We start from the raw sequence: 9,282 nt of genomic DNA, 5'->3' as shown, positions 1-9,282 counted from the left end.
TATACAGACAGAGGCAAATATACAGTATATAAGAGTCAGCAGAGTCATAGCCCAGTCATCTATGGGAATCTGTCTAGGGGTGCCGGTTGTATAAAGAGCATCAAAGGTCCAGGCAGAGCCGCGGTATTCGGGTAATTAGAAGCGTCTCATATTTACCTTAGACTTGTCTTGCATGTTGCCAGCAATCTGGGCCTAAGATAGTGTCTAGAATCTGTGGCGTTCTGTAAGTAATGCTGTAACTACATCAGGAAACATTGTATTGCAGATTCCAATCCTCTGAGACCTCTATAGCGTCTATAATCTGTGGCGTTCTGTAGCCAGCAGTGTGCTAAGTCAGAAAACAGTGTGTGTGTGGCAGATTCCAATAAACTGGGCCTGATCTGTGGTGTTGTGTTACCAATACTATACTGCAACAGAAAACTGTGCCTATATCACAGATTCCAAAGCTCTGGGCCTTCTATAGTGTCTATAATCTGTGGCGTTCTGTAGTTTACAGTGTAATACATCAGAAAACCATGTCTGTATGGCAGATTCCAGCAATCTGGGCCTAAGATAGTGTCTAGAATCTGTGGCGTTCTGTATACAATGCTGCAACTACATCAGGAAAGATTGTATTGCAGATTCCAATCCTCTGGGCCCTCTATAGCGTCTATAATCTGTGGCGTTCTGTAGCCAGCAGTGTGCTAAGTCAGAAAACAGTGTGTGTATGGCATATTCCAATAAACTGGGCCTGATCTGTGGTGTTGTGTTACCAATACTGTACTGCAACAGAAAACTGTGCCTATATCACAGATTCCAAAGCTCTGGGCCTTCTATAGTGTCTATAATCTGTGGCGTTCTGTAGTTCACAGTGTAATATATCGGAAAACCATGTCTGTATGGCAGATTCCAGCAATCTGGGCCTAAGATAGTGTCTAGAATCTGTGGCGTTCTGTATACAATGCTGTAACTACATCAGGAAACATTGTATTGCAGATTCCAATCCTCTGGGCCCTCTATAGCGTCTATAATCTGTGGCGTTCTGTAGCCAGCAGTGTGCTAAGTCAGAAAACAGTGTGTGTATGGCAGATTCCAATAAACTGGGCCTGATCTGTGGTGTTGTGTTACCAATACTGTACTGCAACAGAAAACTGTGCCTATATCACAGATTCCAAAGCTCTGGGCCTTCTATAGTGTCTATAATCTGTGGGATTCTGTAGTTCACAGTGTAATACATCGGAAAACCATATCTGTATGGCAGATTCCAGCAATCTGGGCCTAAGATAGTGTCTAGAATCTGTGGCGTTCTGTATACAATGCTGTAACTACATCAGGAAACATTGTATTGCAGATTCCAATCCTCTGGGCCCTCTATAGCGTCTATAATCTGTGGCGTTCTGTAGCCAGCAGTGTGCTAAGTCAGAAAACAGTGTGTGTATGGCAGATTCCAATAAACTGGACCTGATCTGTGGTGTTGTGTTACCAATACTGTACTGCAACAGAAAACTGTGCCTATATCACAGTTTCCAAAGCTATGGGCCTTCTATAGTGTCTATAATCTGTGGCGTTCTGTAGTTCACAGTGTAATACATCGGAAAAACATGTCTGTATGGCAGATTCCAGCAATCTGGGCCTAAGATAGTGTCTAGAATCTGTGGCATTCTGTATACAATGCTGTAACTACATCAGGAAACATTGTATTGCAGATTCCAATCCTCTGGGCCCTCTATAGCGTCTATAATCTGTGGCGTTCTGTAGCCAGCAGTGTGCTAAATCAGAAAACAGTGTGTGTATGGCATATTCTAATAAACTGGGCCTGATCTGTGGTGTTGTGTTACCAATACTGTACTGCAACAGAAAACTGTGCCTATGTCACAGATTCCAAAGCTCTGGGCCTTCTATAGTGTCTATAATCTGTGGCGTTCTGTAGTTCACAGTGTAATACATCGGAAAACCATGTCTGTATGGCAGATTCCAGCAATCTGGGCCTAAGATAGTGTCTAGAATCTGTGGCGTTCTGTATACAATGCTGTAACTACATCAGGAAACATTGTATTGCAGATTCCAATCCTCTGGGCCCTCTATAGCGTCTATAATCTGTGGCGTTCTGTAGCCAGCAGTGTGCTAAATCAGAAAACAGTGTGTGTATGGCATATTCCAATAAACTGGGCCTGATCTGTGGTGTTGTGTTACCAATACTGTACTGCAACAGAAAACTGTGCCTATATCACAGATTCCAAAGCTCTGGGCCTTCTATAGTGTCTATAATCTGTGGCGTTCTGTAGTTCACAGTGTAATACATCGGAAAACCATGTCTGTATGGCAGATTCCAGCAATCTGGGCCTAAGATAGTGTCTAGAATCTGTGGCGTTCTGTATACAATGCTGTAACTACATCAGGAAACATTGTATTGCAGATTCCAATCCTCTGGGCCCTCTATAGCGTCTATAATCTGTGGCGTTCTGTAGCCAGCAGTGTGCTAAGTCAGAAAACAGTGTGTGTATGGCAGATTCCAATAAACTGGACCTGATCTGTGGTGTTGTGTTACCAATACTGTACTGCAACAGAAAACTGTGCCTATATCACAGTTTCCAAAGCTATGGGCCTTCTATAGTGTCTATAATCTGTGGCGTTCTGTAGTTCACAGTGTAATACATCGGAAAAACATGTCTGTATGGCAAATTCCAGCAATCTGGGCCTAAGATAGTGTCTAGAATCTGTGGCATTCTGTATACAATGCTGTAACTACATCAGGAAACATTGTATTGCAGATTCCAATCCTCTGGGCCCTCTATAGCGTCTATAATCTGTGGCGTTCTGTAGCCAGCAGTGTGCTAAGTCAGAAAACAGTGTGTGTATGGCAGATTCCAATAAACTGGGCCTGATCTGTGGTGTTGTGTTACCAATACTGTACTGCAACAGAAAACTGTGCCTATATCACAGATTCCAAAGCTCTGGGCCTTCTATAGTGTCTATAATCTGTGGCGTTCTGTAGTTCACAGTGTAATACATCGGAAAACCATGTCTGTATGGCAGATTCCAGCAATCTGGGCCTAAGATAGTGTCTAGAATCTGTGGCGTTCTGTATACAATGCTGTAACTACATCAGGAAACATTGTATTGCAGATTCCAATCCTCTGGGCCCTATATAGCGTCTATAATCTGTGGCGTTCTGTAGTTCACAGTGTAATACATCGGAAAACCATGTCTGTATGGCAGATTCCAGCAATCTGGGCCTAAGATAGTGTCTCGGATCTGTGGCGTTCTGTATACAATGCTGTAACTACATCAGGAAACATTGTATTGCAGATTCCAATCCTCTGGGCCCTCTATAGCGTCTATAATCTGTGGCGTTCTGTAGCCAGCAGTGTGTTAAATCAGAAAACAGTGTGTGTATGGCATATTCCAATAAACTGGGCCTGATCTGTGGTGTTGTGTTACCAATACTGTACTGCAACAGAAAACTGTGCCTATATCACAGATTCCAAAGCTCTGGGCCTTCTATAGTGTCTATAATATGTGGCGTTCTGTAATTCACAGTGTAATACATCGGAAATCCATGTCTGTATGGCAGATTCCAGCAATCTGGGCCTAAGATAGTGTCTAGAATCTGTGGAGTTCTGTATACAATGCTGTAACCACATCAGGAAACATTGTATTGCAGATTCCAATGCTCTGAGCCCTCTATAGCGTCTATAATCTGTGGCGTTCTGTAGCCAGCAGTGTGCTAAGTCAGAAAACAGTGTGTGTATGGCAGATTCCAATAAACTGGGCCTGATCTGTGGTGTTGTGTTACCAATACTGCACTGCAACAGAAAACTGTGCCTATATCACAGATTCCAAAGCTCTGGGCCTTCTATAGTGTCTATAATCTGTGGCGTTCTGTAGTTCACAGTGTAATACATCGGAAATCCATGTCTGTATGGCAGATTCCAGCAATCTGGGCCTAAGATAGTGTCTAGAATCTGTGGCGTTCTGTATACAATGCTGTAACTACATCAGGAAACATTGTATTGCAGATTCCAATCCTCTGAGCCTTCTATAGTGTTTATAATCTGTAACGTTCTGTAGTCTGCAGTGTGCTAAGTCAGAAAACAGTGTGTGTATGGCAGATTCCAATAAACTGGGCCTGATCTGTGGTGTTGTGTTACCAATACTGTACTGCAACAGAAAACTGTGCCTATATCACAGATTCCAAAGCTCTGGGCCTTCTATAGTGTCTATAATCTGTGGCGTTCTGTAGTTCACAGTGTAATACATCGGAAATCCATGTCTGTATGGCAGATTCCAGCAATCTGGGCCTAAGATAGTGTCTAGAATCTGTGGCGTTCTGTATACAATGCTGTAACTACATCAGGAAACATTGTATTTCAGATACCAATCCTCTGGGCCCTCTATAGCGTCTATAATCTGTGGCTTTCTGTAGCCAGCAGTGTGCTGAATCAGAAAACAGTGTGTGTATGGCATATTCCAATAAACTGGGCCTGATCTGTGGTGTTGTGTTACCAATACTGTACTGCAACAGAAAACTGTGCCTATATCACAGATTCCAAAGTTCTGGGCCTTCTATAGTGTCTATAATCTGTAGCGTTCTGTAGTTCACAGTGTAATACATCGGAAAACCATGTCTGTATGGCAGATTCCAGCAATCTGGGCCTAAGATAGTGTCTAGAATCTGTGGCGTTCTGTATACAATGCTATAACTACATCAGGAAACATTGTATTGCAGATTCCAATCCTCTGGGCCCTCTATAGCATCTATAATCTGTGGCATTCTGTAGCCAGCAGTGTACTAAGTCAGAAAACAGTGTGTGTGTGGCAGATTCCAATAAACTGGACCTGATCTGTGGTGTTGTGTTACCAATACTGTACTGCAACACAAAACTGTGCCTATATCACAGATTCCAAAGCTCTGGGCCTTCTATAGTGTCTATAATCTGTGGCGTTCTGTAGTTCACAGTGTAATACATCGGAAATCCATGTCTGTATGGCAGATTCCAGCAATCTGGGCCTAAGATAGTGTCTAGAATCTGTGGCGTTCTGTATACAATGCTGTAACTACATCAGGAAACATTGTATTGCAGATTCCAATCCTCTGAGCCCTCTATAGCGTCTATAATCTGTAACGTTCTGTAGTCTGCAGTGTGCTAAGTCAGAAAACAGTGTGTGTATGGCAGATTCTAATAAACTGGGCCTGATCTGTGGTGTTGTGTTACCAATACTGTACTGCAACACAAAACTGTGCCTATATCACAGATTCCAAAGCTCTGGGCCTTCTATAGTGTCTATAATCTGTGGCGTTCTGTAGTTCACAGTGTAAAACATCGGAAATCCATGTCTGTATGGCAGATTCCAGCAATCTGGGCCTAAGATAGTGTCTAGAATCTGTGGCGTTCTGTATACAATGCTGTAACTACATCAGGAAACATTGTATTGCAGATTCCAATCCTCTGGGCCCTCTATAGCGTCTATAATCTGCGGTATTCTGTAGCCAGCAGTGTGCTAAGTCAAAAAACAGTGTGTGTATGGCAGATTCCAATAAACTGGGCCTGATCTGTGGTGTTGTGTTACCAATACTGTACTGCAACAGAAAACTGTGCCTATATCACAGATTCCAAAGCTCTGGGCCTTCTATAGTGTCTATAATCTGTGGCGTTCTGTAGTTCACAGTGTAATACATCTGAAAACCATGTCTGTATGGCAGATTCCAACAATCTGGGCCTAAGATAGTGTCTAGAATCTGTGGCGTTCTGTATACAATGCTGTAACTACATCAGGAAACATTGTATTGCAGATTCCAATCCTCTGGGCCCTCTATAGCGTCTATAATCTGTGGCTTTCTGTAGCCAGCAGTGTGCTAAGTCAGAAAACAGTGTGTGTATGGCAGATTCTAATAAACTGGGCCTGATCTGTGGTGTTGTGTTACCAATACTGTACTGCAACAGAAAACTGTGCCTATATCACAGATTCCAAAGCTCTGGGCCTTCTATAGTGTCTATAATCTGAAGCACCAAAAAACAACTATATCATAAATATCTTGCATGGAGTTATTCGTATTGTCACCTACACAGCTCAGAGAGCAACCACACAGAGAGTAATTCTAATCAATAATTCTTTATTAGATATCCAACACATATATGGTATATCGGTTAAAAAACATATACAAAAGACAGTGCATACTGGGAACACAAAAGGTGTTTACAATAAATGTATAAAAACAGAGTAAGCTCCAGACCAAATAAAGGACTAGTATCCCCCCATACACAATGAAGCAGTATCAGCTTGGTGGGGCGCCTATAGCAATAATAGCATCCAGAGCATACCTACATAAACACTCCAACCATTTAAGGGAGTGTGAGTCTGGGTGCTGCCCACATCAAGCGGAGACTGCCAAGGAAAAAGGGGGGAAAAAACACAGTTTAAAGTGCAATTGCAATAAATACCTACTGACCCTGGTCTGGAACAGCCGCCCGACGATCGTTTCGCAAAGTGCTTCCTCTTGGGGCCTACTGAACTACTCCATACTGATCTCCTATATACTCCAGACATCTACATTCAACCAATCAGCACACACCTACTCAGCTTTCCATAGTTTGAGCAAATCAATTACTCCTGGCCGTGGGGAACATGCCCAACCAATAGTCAGTCGTGTTCAGTCTCGTCATCAGTCACCTGATTCTAAGGTATTGGTACCACCCACCTCACTCTCCAGATCGTGTTGCGGCACCATTCAATCCTGAGCTTTAGGCATTATTATATCTTTCCTCTCACTATACCTCCGCATCGCTCCCCACTGTTGCATACACCAGATCACAGATGACACTCAGATGACCTGTTGCCGTCATGCGATCCGCATCATGACTCGGCTACGTCAACCAACGGCGCCAGGGAGTGACGTCACCCGCTCTACTTCCACGGCAGCCTAGTTTCCTAGCAACCGAGTCACGAGGCGAGTCACATGATCGGACCAGCGGCACATCGAAACTTCAATGTTATTGTTTGCATAAGAGACCAGGGTCCACATCATATGGTATATGATCAACATTCTCTGCTGTATATATATAGACAGATAGATATAATAGTGATAACAGAGATAAGGATGACTATAAATAAATAAATGAGCATACTTGAATACATAAATATATATATATATAAGGGGTTGAGTATTTATCATAAACATGCAAAAATGAATTGGATATCTCCAAATAATAAAAGTGACCCGTGCACACACAGATTAATAATATCCCTGCATTGTGATTATAAAAGCTACATTCATTATCTATAATATAATTATTCCACATAATATAACAGTCACAATACAAAACTAAAGTGCTATAGTGTAAATTGCATAATATTAATGCCAATAGAAACCAGTGTATATATATCTTTTGGAAATCAGATGTTTGTTTATCATCATTAGATGTTCAACATAAAGGTATCCCAACACCCGAACAATTGGGTTAATGTATAGGGTCCAATTGATACTCTACGGACCCCTACCTCCAATACCTACCCACAGACCAGATGTGTTCCGATACCATCAATTATAAAGTGCTTGTGCATGTGCTCAACAGAAAAAGTGAAGGACAGAAAGAGGAGTGTTAGAAAAGTGCCAGTGCCAGTGCTATAGGAAAGAATTATATTGATGGTATCCAAACCCAGCTCGCCTATACATGTTACATCACTAAAACCCAAAACAGCGTGTACCCCATTCCAGAAACCCCTCGATCACTTCTCTGACTCTGTGTGTATACACAGACGCATAATGTATCTCCTCAGGGGTTTCCATGAATAGGAGAGTCCAGACCACCTTAGTCTTCTCCACATCTTTTTTTCTCTCTTTTTTTCCTCTTTTTTGTTGTTTCCTCTTTTTTCTCTTTTTTTCTCTCTATTTCTTTTCTCTCTTACACTTATTTTACGTTCTTTGTGCTGCGGGTATATCTCAACACACTCCATCAACCAGGAAGCTCCATGTATGTTATCCAGATCTTCAAATTATACTAAGACAAACCGAAATCGAAAAAAGGAAGGAGTACACAGAAGATCAGTATCCATATTAAAACAAGTGACAGAAAAAAACACCGTGTGGCTGCATAATAAAGGCAGCCCAACACTGGTATCAAAGAAAAAGGACATAACCAAATCACTGTTAAAAAGAATTATACATCATTACATCAACAGATAACTAACAATGATTAAAATGAACCCATCTTACCTGGTGGTTCTGTGATGATCCAGACTTTGAAGTACATAAAGAGGGGGGAGGATAATCTAGAGAAATGGAGCATAGCTATTATAGTCATTCAATCCCACAGGGGCCATAGTTTTCAAAGTATATATCCAGCGTGTCTCTCGCTGGGCCAGTAATTTCTTCCAATTCCCACCTCTTTGGGAGATCATTACATGATCAATCCCTCGGAAACGTAGGGCTGATCCATCACAGGCATGTTCAGCTTTGAAATGCCTTGGTATGGTTGTTAGCAGTTGCACATCAGTTATCTCCTGTGCAGCTTCAATTGCTAGCACATGCTCACGGATCCGTTTTTTAAACTGCCGAGAGGTCATCCCCACATAGATTTTTTCGCAGGGGCATATGGCCCAGTAGATTACCCCCACTGTTGTACAATCAATGGGGTGAGTGATTTTGTACTCTTTTTTATGGGGCATATCCCAGAAGATGTCACTCCTGTCCATATTTGTGCATGCGACACATTTGCCACAGGACTTGTTTCCCCATCGTGGGCCTTTTGAGCCAAACAGGTTGGGGGGGCGTGTTACATAATGACTCTTTACTAAGTGATCCCTTAGGTTTTTTCCCCTTCTAAAAGTAATGCTCGGATGTTCTTTTAGTTGATCCTTCAGACAGGGGTCAAGTTTTAAAATCTCCCAATGTCTACTAAGTATCTTGGTGATCTCTTTGTTCCTACTGTTAAATGTTGTTATGAATCTGATCTCCTCCATGTTTCCCCCTGATCTCTTACCTTGCAACAGACTTGAACGTTTTGATGAACTCGCTCGTCTAGATGCCCTTTCAATTGATCTTTCAGTATAGTTGCGCGCCTGAAATCTATGCCGTAGGTCTGTTGCTTGGTTTTCAAACAGATGATCTGAAGAACAAATCCGTCTGGCCCTCAGAAACTGCCCCACAGGGATATTTTCGATCAATCTTTTTGGATGGGCTGAGTCGACCGATAGTATACTATTAACAGAGGTAGGTTTTCTATATAGATCTGTCACTATTTTACCATTCTCACCCACACAGATTTTTATGTCCAGAAACTCCACCTCCGTTTGACTCGTGGT

The sequence above is a fragment of the Bufo bufo genome, chromosome 7 (genome assembly GCF_905171765.1).
Source record: "Bufo bufo chromosome 7, aBufBuf1.1, whole genome shotgun sequence".
In the NCBI taxonomy this organism is placed as follows: Eukaryota; Metazoa; Chordata; class Amphibia; order Anura; family Bufonidae; genus Bufo; species Bufo bufo.
The sequence above is the reverse complement of the archived record's forward strand: the minus strand, read 5'-3'. Positions refer to the sequence as shown.